The sequence below is a fragment of the Bubalus bubalis genome, chromosome 4 (assembly GCF_019923935.1).
Source record: "Bubalus bubalis isolate 160015118507 breed Murrah chromosome 4, NDDB_SH_1, whole genome shotgun sequence".
NCBI lineage: Eukaryota > Metazoa > Chordata > Mammalia > Artiodactyla > Bovidae > Bubalus > Bubalus bubalis.
The window spans coordinates 65,759,816-65,783,744 of NC_059160.1; the positions used below are offsets into that span (position 1 = coordinate 65,759,816).

Below are 23,929 nucleotides of genomic sequence, written 5' to 3' on the forward strand. Positions count from 1 at the left end.
TGGAGAACAGTGTGGAGATTCCTTAAAAAACTGGAAATAGAACTGCCTTATGATCCAGCAATCCCACTGCTGGGCATACACACTGAGGAAACCAGAAGGGAAAGAGACACGTGTACCCCAATGTTCATCGCAGCACTGTTTATAATAGCCAGGACATGGAAGCAACCTAGATGTCCATCAGCAGATGAATGGATAAGAAAGCAATGGTACATATACACAATGGAGTATTACTCAGCCATTAAAAAGAATACATTTGAATCAGTTCTAAAGAGGTGGATGAAACTGGAGCCTATTATACAGAGTGAAGTAAGCCAGAAAGAAAAACACCAATACAGTATACTAACGCATATATATGGAATTTAGAAAGATGGTAACAATAACCCTGTGTACGAGACAGCAAAAGAGACACTGATGTATAGAACAGTCTTATGGACTCTGTGGGAGAGGGAGAGGGTGGGAAGATTTGGGAGAATGGCATTGAAACATGTATAATATCATGTATGAAACGAGCTGCCAGTCCAGGTTCAATGCATGATACTGGATGCTTGGGGCTAGTGCACTGGGACGACCCAGAGGGATGGTATGGGGAGGGAGGAGGGTTCAGGATGGGGAACACATGTATACCTGTGGCAGATTCATTTTGATATTTGGCAAAACTAATACAATTTTGTAAAGTTTAAAAATAAAAATAAAAATCGATAAATGAAAAAAAATAAAAATAAAAAATAAATAAAATGGGATTTGAAGAAGGAGTAAGAGTCTGCTAGGTAGAGAAAAGGTACTTACGACAATGGGAACAGCATGGACAGAGGGCCACTGATCAAGGTAAAAGGCAGTTTTAAATGCTCTTGGCTTTCTGTGACTTGAATCTATGAGTCAACACTTCATAAATATTGTTTCTGATACAGGAATTGGACTTTGAGCCTGAGAAATAGTTATACAAAGAGTGAAATTCATCTGGTCAGAAACAACTATTTCTTTGACACAAAGCTCAAGGGTAGGGAGAAACTCATGAAAATTGAAGTTTAACTTAACGAGTTACTAACAGGCAAACACATTCCCTTCGTACAAATGCTTTTTATTGCAGCAGAGTTATGAGACAAACACCCCAGTCCACATGGAGCACATGCAAACCAGCTCTGTCAAAGACAGTTAGTTTTCCCCTCTTCCCCTACCATAATAAAATCCCTCATTTGGGGTTGAGTATATCATCACCTGAACACAGATTTTATTTCTGTGTCTTTTCAGCTACTAGGTGTGGTCAAATGACTAAGTGTAGGGAAGTGATGTGGTGATTTCTGGTTTTTATTCTTCTAAGTGCATTCCTTTCGTCCTCCTTTTTTGATCCTTGGAATGCATATGTGATGATCGGTGCTCTAATGATCATGATCTTGAAGTCGAAGGACCAAGATAGCTCACTTTTGAGATGGTGGAACAGAAAACTATAAGTTCAGAAGACTGTACAAGATGGGACCAACCTTAATGGCCTATGTATAAAATTAAATTTTATATTGCTATAATATCAATATTTAAGCAACTGCTTCAAAAAACTGTAACCCGACCTTTATTCTAAGTAATACATCAACTAGCAAATAGCATTCTGCTTATTTTGTAAAGTTTTGGCTAGGTTTTATATTTCTATGTTCTTATTTCTGTGCAAAGGGGTATCTTTTTAGTTGGTATGTTTTTTCCTCTAAAGGGCATTGTGATAATTATTTTATAGAAGCAAAACAAAAAATAAGAGAATCTCTTTTAGTTCGACATGAAAAAATAAATATGTGCTTTTTACCCTGAGTTTCTCAAAAAGTATAATTAACTGCCTGCCTACTTGCTCTGAATCTTCTAGTCTCTGGGTTAAGTTCTTCCAGTGGATTAACTCATTCAATCTTCCCAACAGCTCTCTGAAGTTGGTGTTATTTTCAGTCCCATTTTACAGTTCACAGAGGTTAAATAACTGACTAATGCCTCATAGCTGGAAAGCGATGGATTGGGGCTTTTAGCCCAGGCAGTCTGACTCCACAGCTTAACTATTAAACACCACTCTCACCACTCCACAGATAGGGATAGTCCTTTAAATTCTATGACCAGGGCTTGTCCTTGGCAGAAAAAATACAAGTAGAAACAAGCAAGTAAATGGCCTGGCATGAGGCACTCTTGTTGATCTATTGCTTAGTTCTTTTTAGACTTTATTCCTTGTTCCTGAGATGTTTACAGACTGAGTTCCTAGTTGGCCCTTGGTGACTGAATTTTCTTTTGCTGAACCCCAGGTAAGTTTTCTGTAACCCTTTTCCATATCGTCAGACATCTGGAGCCAGAACATGATTTTGACTGCTTGCTGTCCACAGTTGTCTTCTTCCCATTCTTCCTGGGCTACTGTATCATTTTCTGTCCTGACTTTAGATTTGTGTTCTTGACTGTTTTTAAGTTTCCTTATGGAAAAGTCAGTCACTAACTTGGAACCTTTGTTCCAATTCTTTATGTAGCCTGGCTTCTGGATTTGTCTAAAATTTCATTGTCTTGTCTCTTGGCCTTACTTCCAAACCCAAGTTATAAACACTTAGGACTGAGAGCAACAATTTTGGTTTATAGTTAGATTCTAAAATAAAAGTACGTTTAACTGCAGCATTGTTGGGCCACAATCTAGACACTCATTGGCTGGATCCATTCTCTCATTTATTCACCAAATATTCACTAAGCTCTAGTCACGTGCCAAGTATTGTGTTCCGTGCTGAGATAAGACCTTAAATGGGTTGATTCCTACACTTACAGAATAGTTACAAAGTAGTGAACAATATTTTCAATATAAGCAGTAGTTACAGTGGTAAACAATAGTAATAGTAGTAAATGGTAGTCACAATAGTAAACAATGGTTACAAAATGGTAAACAAGAAATTAGAAGATTGAATGATGAGGATGGATCCAAGGCAATAATAGACCATCTGTGGTAAGTGGAGCTTGAGCTGGGTTTTGAAAGCTATATGGTTAAGGAAATCAACCCTGAATATTCATTGGAAGGACTGATGCTGAAGCTCCAATACTTTGGCCATCTGATGTGAAGAGCCGACTCATTGGAAAAGACCCTGATGCTGGGAAAGATTGAAGGCAACAGGAGAAGGGGGCAGCAGAGGATAGGATGGTTAGATAGCACACTGACTCAGTGAACATGAATCTGAGCAAACTGAGGGAGATTGTGGAGGACAGAGGAGCCTGGCATGCTGTAGTCCATGGGGTCGCAGAGTCGGACATGACTTGGAGCCTAAACAACAACAATAGTTCACCAGATTGACAAGAGGAGGAAGGCTAAGACCAAGGGAGAAGCATTTACACAGGCATCGAAACAAAACTGGAAGCTCAGGACAGGGCAGAGGGAAGAGTTGGAGATGACGTGGAAGAGAGGTTTAGGTTATATTAGGAAATGCCTCATTTACCATGTAAAGGAGTTTAGGTTTTGAAGGGTTTTCAACAAGCCAATAAAATGATGAGATTTGCCAGCTTGCCCACTCCTTAAGGCTTCTACACATCAACCTGCCACCAGGCTAGTGAACACAGAGTAGTGATTAATGAGCTCTGTGACCACCCAGAAAACATTCCTGGCAGCTGCAGGCCCCAAGATACATCTAGGAATCTGCTTCTCTGGCAACATTTAGGTCAGAAACAAGTCTGTATTTGAGAATTCTGCTGCTGCCCACATCTCTTTTTATCTGTCCTGTTGCTGTTACCAGAGCTGATTGCTTCTTCCTCCTTTGGGTTATTTCAGGGGTTGGTGTATAGATTAGTTGATACAAAGAAGGTTTTCATCTCCCTTGTTTTGAGATCAGGTGAGATCAATTGTGCAAATGTAAAAATAATTTGGTAGCACATATAAATTCCTATTCCTAAGATGGGCAATAACTTATTATTCCCCTGTGAAATTGTAGTTTATTGAATGGAAAATGACAATATTTTCTTGAGAACGGCATCCTGACAGGTCTTCTGATCCTTTCAGCCTAGTCCTCACTGTCTGATGATGCCAGAAAGGGACATTTCTAGAGAGGTCCTGGAGTTGCTCTTCCTGACTCCAAACTTTCAGGTTGATGGATAAAGACAATCACACCTGATAGACTCATCAGTTCTGTCTCCATGACCATTTAACTTCATGTGTCGTTTTGCATCTTCTGACAGCATTGGAATATGCAGTGGATTAGTACCAGGGATTTATCAAGATGATGTTGTTTATTGATACAAGACTCCTTTGGATCAAATAAGAAGTACCAAAGTCTAATTTTTGGAAGATGGAAAGATCTGTGTGGTCTTGTAATCACCACAGGCAGCTGTATAATATTCAGCTCATTTAGGGCTCTCTAATCTAGCCTGGAGGAGCTGCTTCATGTTTCCATCTTTTAAAACATGATAACAGTGTTTCTTTCAACTTTTACAGTGATTGAAATTCCCAATACCTCAATTCAGTCCAAAGAGAAAGAGTACAAGCAGATGGAGAATGTTCCAGGCACAGGATACATATTTTTTCTTGGTGCAGCAATATTAAGAATTGAATATCAAGACAATGATTATCTTCCTGGATTAGAAAAAAAAAAAAGAGAAGGTTACAAGGAGAAATGAAATGCTGGCTAGAAGAAGCAGCAGAGAAGATTTCATATTGGATAGTAACTAGTTCTGAGGCATTTTGGATGTCTTCTTGCTGACAACTAATTGGAAATTAAACATTCCCTGGTGGCTCAGCTGGTAAAGAATCCACCTGCAATGCAGGAGACCCTGCTTCAATACCTGCGTCAGGAAGATCCACTGAAGAAGGGATAGGCTACCCACTTCCGTATTCTTGGGCTTCCCAGGTGGCTCAGCTGGTAAAGAATCTGCCTGCAGTGTGGGAGACTTGGTTTCAATCCCTGGGTTGGGAAGATCCCCTGGAGAAGGGAAAGGCTACCCACTCCAGTATTCTGGCCTGGAGAATTGCATGGACTGTATAGTCCATGGGGTTGCAAAGAGTCATACACGACTGAGTGACTTTCACATATAAAAAAGAGGTTTCTGCTTGCAGCTTTGTATTCTATTATTCCTTCTTTTCTCCTTTTATGCCTGACTTCCATGTGCTTGGAATAATTCATGAGAATTACTTTAAAATTTCAGGAAAAAAAGCAATAGGTAAAAGCTTGCTAACTACAAAAGTATTACAGGGATGATTCCTGAGATTAAAAAGAAATGTGGCAATCTTTTCCCCTGCACTATCTTCAGGGGGAAGAATAAACCTGGTATCATCAAAAGCAATGATTTTATAAAGCAACTATACTCCAATAAAAACTAATTTTTTAAAAAAGCAATGATTTTAGAGTCAGGAGTCCTGGGCACAAGACCTCACTTCTATTGTTAAATAACTGCGTGTCTTTAGATGAATTCTCTGAAACTCAGTCATGTGGTCTGTAAAATGATGAGAAGTATTTGATAACCAGTAAGGGCCCTATGTTTGACAATCATTTATGTTGTTTTAGAATAAGAAACGGAGAAGGCAATGGCACCCCACTCCAGTACTCCTGACTGGAAAATCCCATGGACGGAGGAGCCTGGTAGGCTGCAATCCATGGGGTCGCTGAGGGTCGGACACGACTGAGCGACTTCACTTTCACTTTTTACTTTCATGCATTGGAGAAGGAAATGGCAACCCACTCCAGTGTTCTTGCCTGGAGAATCCCAGGGACGGGGGAGCGTGGTGGGCTGCCTTCTATGGGGTCACACAGAATAGGACACGACTGAAGTGACTTAGCAGCAGCAGAATAAGAAAATCTGCCTGCCACTGCAGGAAATGCAGGAGACATGGGTTCAATCTCTGGGTTAGGAAGATCCCTTGCAAAAGGAAATGGCAACCCACTCTAGTACTCTTGCTTGGGAAAATCCCATGGCCAGAGGAGACTGGCGGGCTACAGTCCATGGAGTCGCAAAGAGTCGGACACAACTAAGCACACACATTCACACACTAGAGTAAACCTCAAGAAACAGAAATGATGGGCACTGCCATTAATGTATTTAAAGGGATGGGACTCACACACGAAAAAAATGGAGTTGCTCTTTCCTCACACTTGAATCTGGAATTAGCTACCATGTATTTTAAAAGGAAACTTTGGAACACAATGAAGCTAGCACGTAGGACTAGAGAAGAAACCAAGCAACAGCTTCGGAGGGCAGGAGAGGTCCCAATACAAACTGTACCCTGTGGTTATTCTGTATCTGGCCCTTGAAGGGTGAGATTATAATTCTCAAAGGGCAGCCTTTCGTCTCGCCTGCAGACCTCAGTTCGCACTAATATTCCAAATCAGTGGGAGTCCATCATGTCTGCCTCGGAAACAGCCAAGTCATTTCCGGTCTAGGAAGGAATAGGTATCAACACTGAAGGCTTGAGTAATGAAAGAAAAATACATCTTCTAAGATCCTGGAACACGGGCCTCCAAGGCGGTCCAAGGATAGGATTCAGGGTTGTTCAAAATGAGTTTTCTTTCATTTTATTTTATGACTTTGAAAATTATCCTTTGGACAGATTTTTGCCAAATTAATAAAGTCAAATTATTAAAGTATTTATTAAGGGAACTGTACAGGAGCTTCAGGCGCTGCTGTAGACAGTAAAATGACATGTGATTGTTGTGCTGCCATGTTATGATGTCCAGAATAATTTTTCTCTGATAAACATTAGGAAAAAATGAATCCTTGTGCTTATTAGGTAGTTCTGAGATCCCTTTCTTAAATGTATGCTTTTCTTAAATTCTTAATTACAGATCCAGATGCCGCAGAAGAAAGATGTATTTGTCATTTGGGGTTAGGTGTCCATCTCTTAGCTCAGTGGCTATGGCTATTGAATTGGGTCATATTACAGAATCATGGGAGCACCTGTTTAACTATATGTTTGGAGGAAGAAAGACTTTTTAGAAAAGGTCTAGTAGAAAATCCTGTAAATAAGTCCCAGTGCAAAAGCTGAAGTGCTCTGTGAGTTTTTTATTGTACTGCCAAGAAGAGATGTGACACAAATTGGAGAGGCTTCAAGGAAACTGTGCTTTGGAAATAGAAGTGATTTGTGCCTCAGCTTGTGGTTTGTGCCTGTCTGTATCATCCACTCCAGAAATGTGGATCTTTCACTTAATATTTTGAAGGAAGTCTTAGAGAAATTGGCAGGTATGGCCTCTTTCTTTGGCATAAACTGGATGGAATTAGTGATGTCCTCAAATGCAGATAGCTCCTGGTTTTCTTCCCTTACAGCTCACTACAGGACTTGGGACCAGGTCTAGAAGGTTTACTGCTGCATCCACAGTGAATGGCATACAGTAGGTACTCAGGATATTTGTTGAATATATAAATTATGATGCCATCAAAATATTTTCCTATTTTATGTCTGTTCTGGAAACTTCAAGGAAATTGATGTCTCTGGTTTGTTAGAAAAGAAAAACACAGTGTCTTTGACTGGAAGCAAAATGTTGGGACATTCTAGTTAGGTAGAGCATTTGAAAGATTTGGCAGTACATCTGGGTTTTTTTTTTGTTGGCTAAAGATAGAAGCCCTACACTGCATTACAGCTCATTGCAATAATTATCTTTCCCATTCCTTGTTATATCCATAAAACCCAAGAGAAGTCTTGATCCATAGTTGGTACCTAATAAATATTTGCTAAATTAATTATTACAAATACATTAGAATGTAATGACATCAAAGATTTTTGCCAATTATCTTGAAATAAGCCATGTCTATTGCTATGATGCTGTTGCCTTCATGAAAAATAGAATTTCTTCAAGTTTATAAGCCTTCATGAAAAATAGAATTTCTTCAAGTTTATAAGAAATGGAAACAGAGTATAAATTTCTTTTCACTATGTACAAAAATCTATGATTTTCCAGAAGACAAGTCACAAAAAACTTGATTGAACCTGAGGAGGACATTTCATTTTTATTGAAGATTAGAGAAAGCCCATTCTAAAGCAGTTTGACAAGGAGAGGCTCATTACTGACCTGGATTGTTTGCTGGGTAATTTTAGCCAACCTCATCAGGTAGCTTTCTGTTTCAATGCCCTGCAGTAACTAACAAGCTTTTACTGAAGGCCTTATAATCTCCTTTGACCAAGCTGCTCCAATAGAAAAGAAAATGGAGGCAGAGTGAGCCGTCTAATACCAAAATAAATGCTTCTGTAAAGTGCAGTTTCTAAAGCAACAAAGTAAACTGCAGCAAAATTTTCTGTACATAAGTCTTACACATTTCAGGGGAGGCTGGTGATAGCTTTCAAAGAATTCTCAATGAGCTTTTGACTCCAGAATGTTAAGAACCGCTGTTATCCCAATATTCAATTTACAGATGAAACTACACAAAGGCTAAAAAGTACTCTGTTATGGCTTCTGTGGATAATATTCATTTTCCTCTCCTAGGAAAACCTTTAAATGTGGGTGAAGGAGGAAGGCTTTGAGCTTCATGTTTATTATCTCATTTATTTATTCATCTAGATGTATTTTCAGTTTTGAGGCTGTGGCCAGAAGCATGTTAGTTTCCTTTCTTGAGCAGCTGGTTAAATCCACATCCCACACTCTTCCATTAAGGTCTCAAGTTCCAGGAGTCAGCCCTAACTGTCCCTGAGGGCAGATACCAGAGGACAAGGGACAGACCCTATACCTGGGAGCCTGAAAATTATTTGAATTAGCCAATCCACTGAAAGTCTGCAACACCCTTCCCGTCCACACCTGACTCCCCATACAAAAGTTGTCCCTCTTCCAGCCGCCACATTCCAGCTTGCTGTCACCTTGTCTCTGGAAACAGCCTCTGTGCTGTCATATGGAGTTGCAATACTTCTGCCTTTCCTCTTCCCTGTGCCATCATGCTCTGTCCCACAACAAAGGTCTTTAAATCTTATATAATACTCTCACAATAATCCTGCGAAATAAACATGGTTTGTGCATTGCAGATGAAGTAACAGCCTCAGAGAGGTTGGTCCATAGCTCAAATTTAACAATCTGTTAATTGATAGAGTTGATATCGCAGTTCATATCTGCCTATTATGCTATTGCATCTGGTCCCAAGAATGTTTTAAATTTGCAAATTCAAGTGACTCAAAATACTATATATTTCAATGATTGTCCTAGACTCCTTTGATCTTTAAACACAAACGAGAACAAGACAGAGACAAAAACTACCAATGTATGGTTAAGAAAAGGTGACTAAAATATGTAACTATCAATAATCATCACAAGTGACAGTGAATCTTTATTAGCAATTAAAAAAGAAAGCAGTCATGATGGAAGTACTTATACCATGGAATTCGGCAAACATTACAAATAAGCACTTTTTTTTAAACTCAGGAAACATAATGTACCACTGTCACCATATATATCTTGTGAAAAAATGGTACCTAACAAGTGAAGGTCAGTCAACAAATTAATAAATTAACATGAATTCTTACGAAAGAAATATTATAACTGCAATAGATGAATATCAATATAGGGTAGTATACAAAATATATTGCTAATTTTAAACTGCAATTGGCAAAGATGAAGAATTACATAATCTCTTTTTGTAAAAAAAATAATATGCAAGAAAAACATCTGCAAGGTTATATAGGTATGGCTGAAAACTGGTTACATGTGACTGATGAAATCATGAGTGATTTTTTGTTGTCACCCTAGATTTTCTAAATTTTCTGCATTTTGCATGAATTACTTCTGGAAAACTTCTGAAGTTCCCTCTAAAAGTAGAGTCTTGGTGCTGTAAATCTGATTCCTTTTGTCTGATCATTGATCATGGAAAACCACTGGAACAGTCAAACACAATCAGACGTATTACTAGCAGGTGAAGAGCAGGATATTGTCATGAAGCAGACACAGAGTAGATCTGGAGCCGGAAGTCCTGAGTCTGAGTCTCAGCATTGTTCCTTATTAGTTGGGTAACATTAGACAAGACAAACTTCCCTGTAAAGACAGGAGGGCCATGCCTGCCTGGAGCATTCCTGCAGGGTCACTGTAGGACAATGTAACCTAAAGAATAAGACATTTTGTAAGCACAGAACAAAAGACGTATGTATGATTAGGAAGTATATTCAAGAGTCTCTTACTTGATGTTAGATGATTTCATCTCTTAGCTATTTTCTTTTTTTGTTGTTGTTACAATTTTTTATTTGCTGCTTTGTTTTTTGTTCTTATTTTTGTCTTTCAAAGCTCCACCCCTCCATTAGGAAACCTCCTGTGTCATCACCTTAACTATTTACTTATTAATTAACTCTTTTCTGGTTTTCTATATTCCTCATGTACTGTACTATTCAGACTTTCCTGTAATTTTATATTTTTGCAATGTTCTGTTTAAAATTACATTTAAAAACTTAAAAAAAAAATCATACCCACAAAATGGTAAATCTGAGTTATATGCAATGGAGTTCTACTATGTAATAAAAGTAGGAAGTAGGAATTCTGTATTTAATTTAATCAACAAATTATGATGTAAAATGATAAGAAGGAAGCATATATTCAGGACAGAGAGCAATGAACACATAAAAGTGAGACTTTGAGAAATCACCTAAACTTTTTTTTTTTTTGGCTGCACTACATGGCTTGTGGAATGTTAGTTCCCCAACCAAGGATTTAACCTGTGCCCTCAGTACTGAAAGTGCTAACCACTGGACAGCTGGGGAATTCCCTCACCTGGTCTCTTCTGCTTTAGTGCCATCACCTGCAAAATGGAGCACTTCAGTTTGTGTATTGTACAGAAACAACAATATTATGAAAGAGACGTGCTTCAAAAGAAAACACTTTCCCCAACAGAGGAGACTCACTATAATGTGCATTAATTTATTGCTGTGATGGTAATTCACATTTTAAATTGTAGTTAATTACTCATCTAATGGACAAGTTTCTCACAATAGACTCTCCCTTTCTGAGATTAGGCATGGAGTTTTCCCTAGCATCCAGTTTAGTTAGGAGTACATAGTAGCCACTCCAGAATACAATTAAGGAATACATGCATCCTTAACAACTCAGTATGGATTCACAGAAATATGGAAATGGGTCTACACAAAGGAGAATATTTTTGATTGTATGAATACATTTAATTATGTCCTTCATGGCACTGAGGATGTCCTTTCAGAAACAGAAGGGATAAGGTTTGACCTGGAGCAAGAGGAACTGATGGGCATAGGATATATCTGATCAATGTGGCAAGTCCATATTGATAGGTTCTCAAACAGAAGCCACCATATCCAGTGGACAGGGAAATGCGGGCTCCACTGGTGTTAATTCAGTCTTCAGGATCCTTTGCTTCAGCTGTCCTTCCACATCACATACCTGATGGGTCTGCCCACTCTGCTACCACCAGCTACCACCATCAAACTCTTGAGGTGTCCTACTGGAAAATCTTTGTTCTTGGGCCTGCCTTCTTCTTCTGTAGTCCTGCCCCTCACCAATAATTCTAGTGAAAATTATTTCATCTGAAAGTATTTTTCCATTTCAGCTTATGAGATATGGTTTCCCTCAAAAGCCACATGCTCTTGTGTTCCTACCAGAGGTGTTTTCTTAGCAAGAGTAGTCCGTGTGTGTGGATGTTAATGACTTAATCACTTTCTTGTAAAGTTATGTCCATCTGTCGCATAGAAGAACAGTACCCTTTAGAGAGCACTAAAGGAAACTAGAGGACGGGTAGGAAAAATGAGGAGCTATTAAAAGAGGTAAAATGCTGCCAGTGAGTCTAACTGATAAGAGCAATTAATAAAGCATTAAATGTAGAGTAGCAAATATACAGCTTGGCATAAATTATAGTCACAGTTCATTTTTCTGTTGTTCCTAGAAGTTAACACACAAAACCCCATGGCCTTCCAAAACAATACTTTCAGCTCTGTTGATGATACTTGTTTCCTTGTTGAATGTAGCAGGTAATCTCTCCAAGTGACTCAACTGCTTGGATATGATTAAAACTATGTCACAAAAGAGCTGAGGCAAACTGAAGCTGTAAGTGGGAGGAATGAACAGCTAGCGTATGGAGAAATAGGATTTCAGCAATTAAGAAGAAAGGAGGTTATATAGTTAAAGCTATTCTGACCTTCTTTTCTAAAGTACTTGAATGTTTATCAGCGAATACTATCTCTCTGCCAGCTCTTTCACATAGCAATTATAACAATTTCTTAATCTCCAGAGAATGCTAGTATCTTCGAAGGCAATAAAACCTGTTCTAGAATGATGTTATGGGCTTGCAAAGTACTTTTGTAAGCCTTCTAACAATGCCATCTCCAGAAGTTGCCACTTTAGAGATGATATTATACCCCACATATTTGACATTTGAAGAAGATCAGGGTTTTTAAGTACAATTTATTTCTGATGAAGACAAAACAGAAAGCATGTTCTATATTGATTGAGAGGCAGCCATGAAAATAGGTTAGTTTCAGTACTTTTTGCTGTTATGATTAGAAGTCATAAAACCCTGAATAAAAGATATATGATTTTAAATCTGAGGAGGGCCAAATAAATCTGCTGGTTTTCTTTAAGCAAAAGGTGAGGACATGGCCTAGAAACCTGTTTTGTGTGATGATGGTGAGGTCGATCATACCAATTTAATTGGTATAAAAAATTGAAATAGGTGTGCAAAATTATTCCTCTGCGGTTATTTTATTCCCAAGATAGTATAGATTTGCACCCATCTAGGTAAAACTTCTTGCAAAGGGTAATTTCCATCCTGAACTCAAAGTCTAAATACAGTTAAGAATAAATTCATGCAAACTTACAGTTGACAGTTGAAAAAAAAAATGCATCTACAGGGTATAAAGTGGCCCATGCTAATTGGATACAAATTCTAAATACCTCTCATGCATGGATTCCATTTCAATCAGCTGTTAAAATGCTTGATGATATAAAAATAAGATGGAAAGGGGATCTTAAAGAAATTGCATCCCCTCAGGCAGTTTGATAAGTGTCTGGAGGTGATCCAGGTCCATTCACTTTGCATAAGATTGGCCGAATCTACAGAAGTAATGTGAAAGATTAATGGCATTATAATTCAACATTACAGGGCTCACCAACCATATTTCACTCATTACCCACTAGATTAGCAACGCAGGGCGCTGCCAATAAGCAGCAGGACAACACAAAGGGAGAGAAAACTGGAGCCATGTTACTTGCTCACTACACACTAAAAAGAAACCTGTTGCTGCACAGTTCAATACAAACAACGTTGGAGCCAGATATTTTCCAAAGAACCCTAAAATGAGTGAAGACAAGATACAATTTTACAAAGTACTATTTCCCAGGGAAAGGGCAGAGATTCTTTCTTTGATAACACACAGAACAATGATGGAAGTCTGTTCCACTTGGAGTTAGTTGTTCCCTCTATATGGAGAACCAATCAATTTACAACTATTTGTCTCATTTTACCGACATACCAGCTCTATGAGGTATGAATGATTGCCCTTATGTGAAAGACAAAGTTATAAAGTCTTAGAGAAATTCAATGCCTTCCCCCACGTCCCTGGCCAGTGGCTGAGGAGCCAGAACCCGAGTCCTCTTAAGGCCAAGTCTCTGTATGGAGCAGTGCTCTAAAGTGGTGCTTCTCAAATTATGCATGTTGAAATAATTTTTTAAATTCCCAATTTGTCATTATTTTGTGATGATGCTTGGGCTAAAAGAGAAGATTTTCCTAAAGTATTAATGGTTTTCTAAAAGTACTTCACAAACACTTATGAAGCACTTATAAATGTAAGATACTATTCTAAGTCCTTTGCACTTATTAACTTAGTCTTTGTAATGGCCTGCCTGGTGGCTCAGTGGTAAAGAATCTGCCTGCAATGAAGGAAATGGAGAAGACGTGGGTTCAATCCCTGGGTCAGGAAGATCTCCTGGAGAAGGCAATGGCAAGCCACTACAGTACTCTTGACTAGGAAATCCCATGGACAGAGGAGTTTCGTGGGCTATGGTCCATAGGGTCCCAAAGAGTCAGACACGATTAAAGTGACTGAGCACACATGCAATGACCTTATGAATTAGTAGATAATTTGTATGATATCATGGTCATTTTAGGATGGAAGAAATTGAGGCTTCCATTATATAATATTAATGACTTTTTCCTTGCTCCACTCTGGACCACAATTATCTAGACTTGCTAAGCAGCCATCTTGGGCAGTCCCTTTACTACTCTCTGGTGTGAGATCTACTTGAATCTGGTCTTATCCTCTTTCTTGATTTTCTGTCTCCTTTAACTCTTCAGAAAGAGTACATGGGAAATAAAAATTTTTGACTTGCATATTTGAAAATATCTTTATTCTGCCTATATTACTGAGTGATAATTTAACTAGAAAAAATAATTTGATCTTGAAAAAAATATTCCCTTAGACATTTGAAAGCATTGTTTGATTATCTTCCAAAAGCTTTTATTGCTGATGATAAGTCTGATAATTATGTTTCTTATTCTATGGTATACTTCTACCTTACAATCTTCTAATCACTTTGACATTTTGAAATTTTGTATATAGGCCTAGTGTAGGTCTGTGGTAGGAAGAATTCTAAGATGTCTCTCAAGGTTTTCTGCCACCCTGGTCAACATGCTCTGCACAATCCTAGGGTCTGTGAATCTTAAGAGTTTTACTCTCATTAACGAGCTTAAGTTTATGGCACAGTTGAAGTTAAGATAGGGGGATTAAGTAGGAGCTTGAAATAATTACATGAATCTTTTAATAACAGAAAAGTTGATTTTGTCTTTTCTTTTTTTTTGTTTTGATTTTGGTTTTTGCTCGTCACAGAAAAGAAAATCAGAGATTGGAAGCATAAAAATGATTCAATGCACCATTGCTAGCCTGAAGATGGAGGGGGTCACTTGGCAAAAAAAAAGCAGGTGGTCTCTAGATTCTGGGAACTATCCCATCAGGATTTCAGTCCTTCAACCACAAGGAACTGAATTCTGCCAACAAGAATAAAATTGGAAACAGATTTTTCTCAAGAGCTTCCAGGCAAGAACTTAACCTGGCCAACACCTTGTTTCCAAGCCTTGTGCAGAGAACCTAGTCAAAGCACATTTATTTTGGATTATTTAAAAAATGTTGGTTTTACTCTTTCATGTTATAACTTTTTCATATATTTTATAATTCTATTAATATTGTAAATTACAATTTGTTTTCTTTTCCACTAAGCCCTCAACAGATACTTGCTGAATTGAGAGAAGGAATGAACAAGATAATAGAACTTTGTGTACAGGGTAGAGTTTCAGTGAAAAAGTTCTGCTTTATGGTGAACAGTCCAGGGGAAGGCTTCTTTTTTGGAGATTGACTCCTCCAATATTTTGCCTGGGATAAATGCATAGTCATGATGAACACAGAGATGATTCAAGAGAATCAAGAAGGGTTAAGACTCTGCATACATCTTTATTTTGTCTCCTTTTTCTCAACCCTTCTTAATGTTTCTGGACTTCATTGTACCTACCACCCCTCAAAGCCTACCTGCAAAGTCTCTCTAAGGTTGTGCTGGCAACATAGGTACCCTCCTTGACTACAGCCCCTTTTCTTTGTGTTTAGTTATTTCTAGCTTCTTTTTCTAGGTTTAATCAGTAAATGTTTTTCAAATTCACTTTCCAGAAATTTATTAATTTCTTTATCTGCTGAAGAGCCTCTCCATTCTTTTCATTGGTGAGAATTTATAATCTTTTATGCCATTATATCATTTTAATATAATATCAAGATGGGGAGAGGAAGTGGGGAGATAAATACATGCTCAGCTAATAATCTTGAATCAGGAATTTGAAGAAAACATCCATTAAATTAAATTTATATATATATATTTATTTATTTATTTATTTATTTATTTTTACCATCTTAAATCAAAGGCCCAATTTATTTTAGACAATTACCAAGTGTTTGTTAAATAACAAAATTTTCCTGAAGCTTGGAAATCTGGAATGAAAAATCATCAACAAGAAAGCAAATTAATTTATGGATAAGAAGAAAGATGCATAGGTACCATAACAACTTTCTGAAAAAAAATTGAACTTGACCTATGATGTTGGTTAAATAATAAATTAGAAATATTCTTCCAAATCATTCTAGTTGCAAGGTTTGATGAGTGAGCAAAGGAGGAGGTGACCCAGTTTTTGGTCGTTGTCTCCAGATGTGCACCATCTCCTTTCACCCTGCTGCTGAGGGCAAGTAATGACTAGTTCTCTTCACTCAGTAAAGTGCAGGCATTATATGCAATATAACTAGAAAATCCAGTTTTCTTCTTCTACTTTATTTCCATCCATCCACTGTTTTAATTGAAATTCTATTCTTTCTTAGAGGACCCCAAAGAACAGTTCATATGTTTTCACTTTAATTGAAAGACAAAAGGTTAAACATGGATGCTGTGCTGATAAAAATGCTTCTTGAAGCTGATAAATGGTTGAATTTCCTGTGATTTTTATTTTCAGTTGCCAGGAAAGAGGTAGAAATATCTTGTCATAGAAAGTTGTTCAACAGTGGGCATCTGGGCTTTAACATTTGGTTTTTCAAATGATTGTTGTACCTTCCTAAATACTTCCTCAAGATGACAGCACCAAGCATATTTTTGGAAGCATGTGACGAGTCGTGTAATGAAGAGAGAACCTTTTTTGACGTCTCTCCAGGACACATTATGTGGAGTTGAGGAACAGAAAGCAATGAAGTCCTTCTCTACATGAGTCTTATAGATAGATATAGATCTATCTATATATATATATTAAACTCTGAGTAAATGATATTACTCTTAATTTGAAAAATGGTATTTGATTGTTCACCCAAATGGATACAATTGGTGGGCTTATACATTATTTCGAGCAGAAAGCCTTCCCTTAAAAGAACTCTCAATTATACTTTCTTATAAAAGTCTTGGGAAAGAAATATAGGCAAATGAGTATTAGAATTCTCCAGTGCTTCCTGCTAGTGAAAAAAGACAAGCAAAAAAAAAAAAAAAAAAAAAAAAAAAAGGCTGAAAAACAAGCTCAAAGTTCACAGAAGATCTCTAAGTTCTTGGGTATGACTCTAGAGAGAAAGGACAAAGGAGAGTTGTTTGTACCCAAATGGATTTCTCGTGTGTTTCAGACACTGTCAGAAGTAGATGCCAATTGCTATAAGGCAGGGGTCAGCAAACTACGGCCCATGAGACGGATCTGTACTGCCATCTGTTTTTACAAATGAAGATTTGTTGGAACACAGCCATGCCCATTTGTTTATGTATCATACAGGGCTACTTTTTCACTATAGCAGCAAAGGTGAGTAGTGCAAAAGAAATTGTATGGCCCACACAGCCTAAAATATTTATCACTAGCCTCTTCCTCCCTGGTGGCTCAGATAGCAAAGAATGTGCCTACCAAGCAGGAGACTCGGGTTCGATCCCTGGGTCAGGAAGATCCCCTGGAGAAGGAAATGGCAACTCACTCCAGTATTATTGCCTGGAGAATCCTATGGACAGAGGAGACTGGCAGCTACAGTCCATGGGGTCGCAAAGAGTCAGACATGTCTGAGTGGCTAACACTTTCACAGCCTCTTCCAGAGGAAGATAGTCTACCTTGGCTTAAGGCTAAGAGAACAATCCCATTCCTCTTTCTAGTAACTGGTTTAGGAAAGGGGGCATATGACCAATAATTGCCAGTGAGATGTGAAGGGAAGACAGCTTTGGGACTTTGGGAAAAGCTCTCCGCCCTTTTAAAGGGATGCTCTTTCTTCTCCTGCTAGGTGTTGTGTCTGGAAACGTGGAAAGGGTCTGGCTCCTGGAAGATGTATTTGAATCATTAAATTAACCAATTTAGGAGCTGTTCTCCCTCAGGACTTCTTGTTTTGTGAGATAATAAATGTTCCTTGTTTAAATCATTTTGAGTTCCTGTTCCAGGCAGCTCTGACATCCAGCTGAAAGTCTCCTTTCTATAACACCATTCTGCTTCCAGTACCAAGGCCAGCAGGGGGAGAGGTAAGAAAAACTAAGCTTCTGTTTCCATTTTCTCTCCCGCAGTTTTGAGAACTCTGCTGCTTTGGCTACATCACTGCTTTTTAAAGAAGGGAGATCATTTCTAAATCAAGCTCCTCAGAACTACAGCATTGTGTTTGTTCCAGGTCCCATTTGGATCCTTTCATCTGCCAGAAGCTTCTAGAACATTCATGCCACAAGGGAAACTCTTGCTTTAGAAGTAAGGAAATATGTCTATCTCTAAGTTACTTTACTTGAGGATTCAAAAACAACAACAACAACAACAACAACAAAAGATAATCATTTAAATGCAAACATCAAGTGTATCAAGTTTTCTAGTTTCTACAAAATTTTAACACAGTTGCAGATTTCAATTCATATTATGTGTATATATGTTTTAAATAATTAATTTTTTTCTTCCAGGTAATGGTCTAAACTCATGATGGTTTCTAGAAGAATAACATGATTATTTTATCTTATAAATACTTAGTGAGTACAGTGTTTTATGCATTATCTCAAAGTACTACCTTAAACTTTATTTAGTAAATCTAGTACCTTAAATTCCTTTGATTCATCACCTGGTCTACATAATTCAAGGTTCCTCAGAGAACTAATTGAAGCTATTTTCCCATTTGTAGCTGAAACAAGTATTTTTTCAGTGCAACCCCATTTCATAATAAAATGTTTTCTGGCAAATTCTCTTCTAGTATATAATTGTGATAGTCCTAAAGGCACTTTTAATTTTGTTAGCATCAAATTGTTCATGCCACTAGGTGTAAAACTCATAAAATAAAGATGAAATTCCCAAACAACATGAAAATTTGGATCTCTTTATTTATATTGCTGTATTTTGTCTGTTTAATCTTTTATATAGTTGCTTTTTGCTTCAAGGGGAAAAATGGACACTGACACCAAGGAGATTTTGAAGCACAAAGCAAATGCAAGGTAAAGAAATATGCTACATTCTTATATATAAATATTCCTTTTCTTGGAATCATTCCCCTTAAGTACTAAGTTTATCTATTCCTTAGTCTGATTTGGGCAAAAAGAACAACAGTTACAACATTACATTCTTAATTTCTACTTAAAATTAAATACATAAATTCATTTAAACTTGATAATAATCCTACTATTGTTATTATCATATTATATTGCAGAAAAAGGAACTGAGGTTTTTTTTAGAGTAAGTAATGTAACCAAGGGCTTCCCTGGTGGCTCAGTGGTGAAGAATCTGCCTGGGCAATGCAGGAGATGTGGGTTCAATCCCTGGATTGGAAAGATCCTCTGAAGAAGGAAATGGCAACCCACACCAGTATTCTTGCCTGGAGAATCCCATGGACAGAGAAGCCTGGCAGGCTACAGTCCATGGGGTCGCAAAGAGTTGGACATGACTTATCGACTGAACAGCAACAAGGTAGCCAAGGCCACACAGTTCTTAAGTGGCAGTCAACCTACAAAGCCAGTTCTGTCTGAGCAGAGAGCCACTCTGCAATACTCATAACCCATTCAAGATCAACAAAAAAGAAATGAATCATTGATAAGAATTAGGTTAATAAGAATTTATTATAATATGCAAAACTTTTATCATGAACAAAGCATAATATGTCTGGATGAGTCAGTGTTGGAAGGGAAAATTTAGTTACCAGTTAATAGAGTTTCCATTCAATCCTCTCATTTTCCTAATTACAAATAATAACAATGGTGAAATAACACCTATTTATTTAGGAAATCAAAGTAGACAAAACTCTTTTATCTCCATGTATATCAACTTCTCTAAAATGCATAGAAACTCATACATCTCAATTACAAAAAAACAAACAAACAACAAATTCCAATTAAAAAGTGAGCAAAGATTCACATTGTTGTATGGCAGAAAACAACACAGCATTGTAAAGCAATTTTCCTCCAATTAAAAAATAAAAATTTTAAAAAGTGAGGGAGGGATCTGAATAGACATTTTTCCAAAGAAGACGTACACTAGTCAATAGGTATAAGAAAGTGAAAATTGCTCAGTAGTGTCCAATTCTTTGCAACCCCATGGACTATATAGTCCATGAAATTCTCCAGGCCAGAATACTGGAGTGGGTAGCCTTTCCCTTCTCCAGGGGATTTTCCCAACCCAGGGATCAAACCCAGGTCTCCCACATTGCAGGCAGATTCTTTACTAGCTGAGCCACCAGGGAAGCCCAAGAACACTGGAGTGGGTAGCCTATCCCCAGGAATCATTGCAGGTGGATTCTTTACCAACTGAGCTATCAGTGAAGCCCATGTGAGGTGAGGAATATGCTAACTAACCTTATTGTGGTAATCATTTTACAATTTGCATGCTAAATCACTTCAGTCGTGTCCAACTCTGTGCGAGCCTATGGGCTGAAGCCCACCAGGCTCCTCTGTCCATGGGATTCTCCAGGCAAGAATACTGGAGTGCATTGCCATTTGTTTCTCCAGGGGATCTTCCTGACTCAGGGATAAAACCCGTATCTCTTAGGTCTCCTGCATCAGCATACAGGTTCTTTACCACTAGCGCCACATGGGAAGCCCATATTTTACAATATGTATATATATATATATACACACAGAAAGTCATCACGTTGTACATCTAAACTTACACGGTGTTGTATGTCAATTATATCTCAGTAAAGCTGGGAAAAAGATAAAATTTGCCATTGTACAAGAAACCTGAAATATTGTGTTTCTTATAGCTCACAGATGAAGGAAATTATTGATAGATAAAGCTTACCACAAATTTGACAAGAGTCTAAAGATTTATTGACATTGTAATGAGTTGGAAGTAAGCAAAAAATTTCTAAACTATTAATAATTTTTAAAAATCCCGAGGGAGGAGGGTTCAGGATGGGGAACTCATGTATACCTGTGGCAGATTCATTTTGATATTTGGCAAAACTAATACAATTTTGTAAAGTTTAAAAATAAAATAAAATTTAAAAAAAATCCCACAAATTTCTAGCAGACTGAATTGTCTTTCTTATCTCTCTATGGACAGATTATAAAAAAGATTTTTACTATAAAGAGATAGCTAAAAATTCAGGGTATATAAAGGTGTTGTAGGCAGTTCACTAGCAAACTTTTTCTGTCATTTGTTTTTCTGGATTTTCTTATGTTTGTGGTATTTTTCAGCTTTTATAAAATTCAGTATTTTATTAAGATTTGTTACTTCATTTAAAATAAGTATTCAGGGACTTCCCTGGTGGTCCAGTGGTTAAGACTCCATGTTCCTAATTCTGGGGACACGAATTCAATCTCTGGTAGGGGAACTAAGACCTTGTATGTCTTGGGTATAGCCAAAATAAAATTAAATTTAAAAATACTTTAAAATAAAATAAATATTCAATTTGCACTAAAAATAATAATTCAAGGGTTGTAGGTAAATATAAAGTTACATGAAAATTTTGAAAAATAAAACCTTAACCTGTTTTATTCACCTCAGGCCTTCCATATATTATTGTCCCTTGTCTCTTCAGATATCTGTCATATGCAAAGAGTCAAATTGAGCTAGCTAGGGTTGAGTATAATTTTACAAATGTTTTAAAAGGCTGGAATTAAAATAGCTCAAATATGAAACAGCTGTAAGGTATTAAGTAAAGTTATTATATCCTGTAGCTCTCTTATAACTCGGTTTAACTTCACTGGGATTTAAAGATGACACTATTTTTAATCCTGTAATATGAATGTAGTATATGCAGTTTAAGTAGACAATCTTTACTTATCACTTATCCTTCTACCTTTTCCAGGGTAAAATGAGGGTATTATTTGGTTATGTCTTCCTTGCTAAACTGTTATGATTAAAAAAAAAAACAAAAAAAACTTCTGTCAGCTTTCTTAATCAGTAATCCACAAATAAAAGATTCTTTTCCTACATGTATAGTTCAATGAAATTTCACAAGCTGAATGCCTCTGTAATCAGTACCTTCTATGCTATTCAATATAGCCACATGCAATCATTTACATTTAAATTAATTAAAATTAAATACAATTTGAAATTAGTTTTTTAAAATTCCAGACAAAATAGAGTAACAGGGGCCAGAGTCCTTTTTTTAAACTGAAATAACCAAAAGCCAGAAATAGTTTTCATAATACTGAACTTTAGACAAAAAAAAAGGAAGTGATCCCTGAAAGATGAAAACTAGAAAGGAGGACTTCCCTGGTGGCCCAGTGGCTAAGACTCTGTGCTCCCAATGCAGGGGGCCGCAGGTTTGATCCCTGGCCAGAGAATATCCCGTGTGCTGTAACTAAGACCCGGTGCAGCCAAATACATGAATAATAAATAAAATAAAAACAGTAAGGTGAATCCTGCCACTGCTATTGCTTACTGCCTGGAGGTTTCCAGCAATCAATACAGTAAGGGGAAACTAAGGGAGAACCTGATGAGAAGGTACACCTGGGACCCCTCAGTGTCCAGGATGACTTAAGTTTATAGGACAGAATACCGGAGAGGAGAAAGCTGCCCAGAGAAAGAATCCTGGGAATTTGCAGATGTTCCTCTTTGAGTATTTAGTTGTGGAATTATCAGTACACGTGTGTGAGGAAATCACTGAAGTCTGGAAAATGAACCACCTGAAAGAATTAGAGGAAACAGTGGCCATTGCGATTTCAGGAATAGCATTTGCCTCTCACAGTCGGGGCAGAAATTTCATAATTGACAGGATTGGGTTAGAGCACAAGAAGGCTATTGGCTAACTGGTGGGAAAAATTAACCCTAGAGTAAAAGAGATCACCTCCAACAGTCCTCCACAACCAGAAATGTTACAGGAAGTCCTTGAAGCAGAATAAAAATGTTACCAGATGGAAACCCAGACCTTCCCAAAGGAATAAATAGCACCATAAATGGAAACTACATAGATAAATGTAAAGTCTTTTCTTCTTATTATTTATATCTCTATAAAAGACAGTCAACTACTTAAAACAAAAATGATAACAATGTACCATGGGATTGTAATACATGTAGCTGTGTGTGTGCTTAGTTGCTCAGTCGTGTCCAACTCTTTGCGACCCCATGGACTGTAGCCCGCCAGGCTTCTCCGTCCCTGGGGATTCTCCAGGCAAGAATACTGGAATGGGTTGCCATGCCCTCCTCCAGGGGATCCTCCCAAGCCAGGGATCTAACCTGTCTCCCTCATTGGAGGCAGATTCTTTACCGTCTGAGCCACCAGGGAAACCCATATGTAGCAGTAAAGCAAATTAATAACACAATGGCTGGGAGGGGCGAAATGGAAACACTGTTGTATACCCCATGTGAAGTGATGTACTGTTATTTGAAGGGAGAATATGATAAGTCAAAAATAAATATTATAAACTCCAAAGCAACCACTGAAGGAATATAACAGAGAGTTATAGCTATTAAACCAATGGCAAAGATAAAATGGAATCATGAAAAAGAACAAAAAGGAAACAGATGTGACAACTAGAAAACAAATAAAAAGATGGCCGATTTAAACCCAACCATATCAATATTCACATTCAATGTTAATGGTTTAAGTATCTAAAAGGCAGAGGTAGGATTTAATTAGAAAGCAAGACCCAACTGTATGCCACTTACAAGAAACTCAATGTATAAAGACAAAATTGGTTAAAAGTAAAAGGATGAGGAAAAAACACTGTTAACACTAAACAAAAGCTAGAATGTGCTGATTGATATTAGACAAAATTTCAGACAAGTACATTATTAAAGAAAAACAAGGTAATTTCTTAATGATAAAGGTGTTAATTTATCAAGAAGCAATAAGAAACCCTAAAGGTTGAAGCGTCTAATAACTGAGCTCAAAATAAATGTAGCAAACCAGTAGAAATGGAAAGAGAAATAGACAATCTAAAATGTATTTGAGAATTCCACACTGTCTCTTCATTAGTAGTATATCAAGTAAATCCCCAAACAAAAAAGCTGAGTAAGTGACAGTTATAAAACATTCCTATTCTCTGTGCCTTGGCCCATGCTGTTTCCTTACCTACCTGTTCCTTGCCTACAATTCCTTTCTTTGTTCTTTCACCTTTAATAGTCTATGTTCTCTGCACCTCTGAGAATC

The 23,929-nt window shown here is 37.5% G+C and overlaps 1 long non-coding RNA gene across 2 annotated transcripts; it reads left to right on the forward strand.

The window, feature by feature from the left end:
- The first annotated feature begins 2,081 nt into the window (after positions 1-2,081).
- LOC112584558 lies at positions 2,082-18,815 on the forward strand. 2 transcript variants are annotated; one of them, XR_006550508.2, is made up of 4 exons: positions 2,082-2,267; positions 17,027-17,196; positions 17,934-18,108; positions 18,312-18,815. It is a non-coding gene; the product is annotated as an uncharacterized LOC112584558 (long non-coding RNA). The 2 variants fall into 2 exon arrangements; XR_003108842.3 differs by having other exon boundaries at positions 17,934-18,815.
- The last annotated feature ends 5,114 nt before the right edge of the window (positions 18,816-23,929 follow it).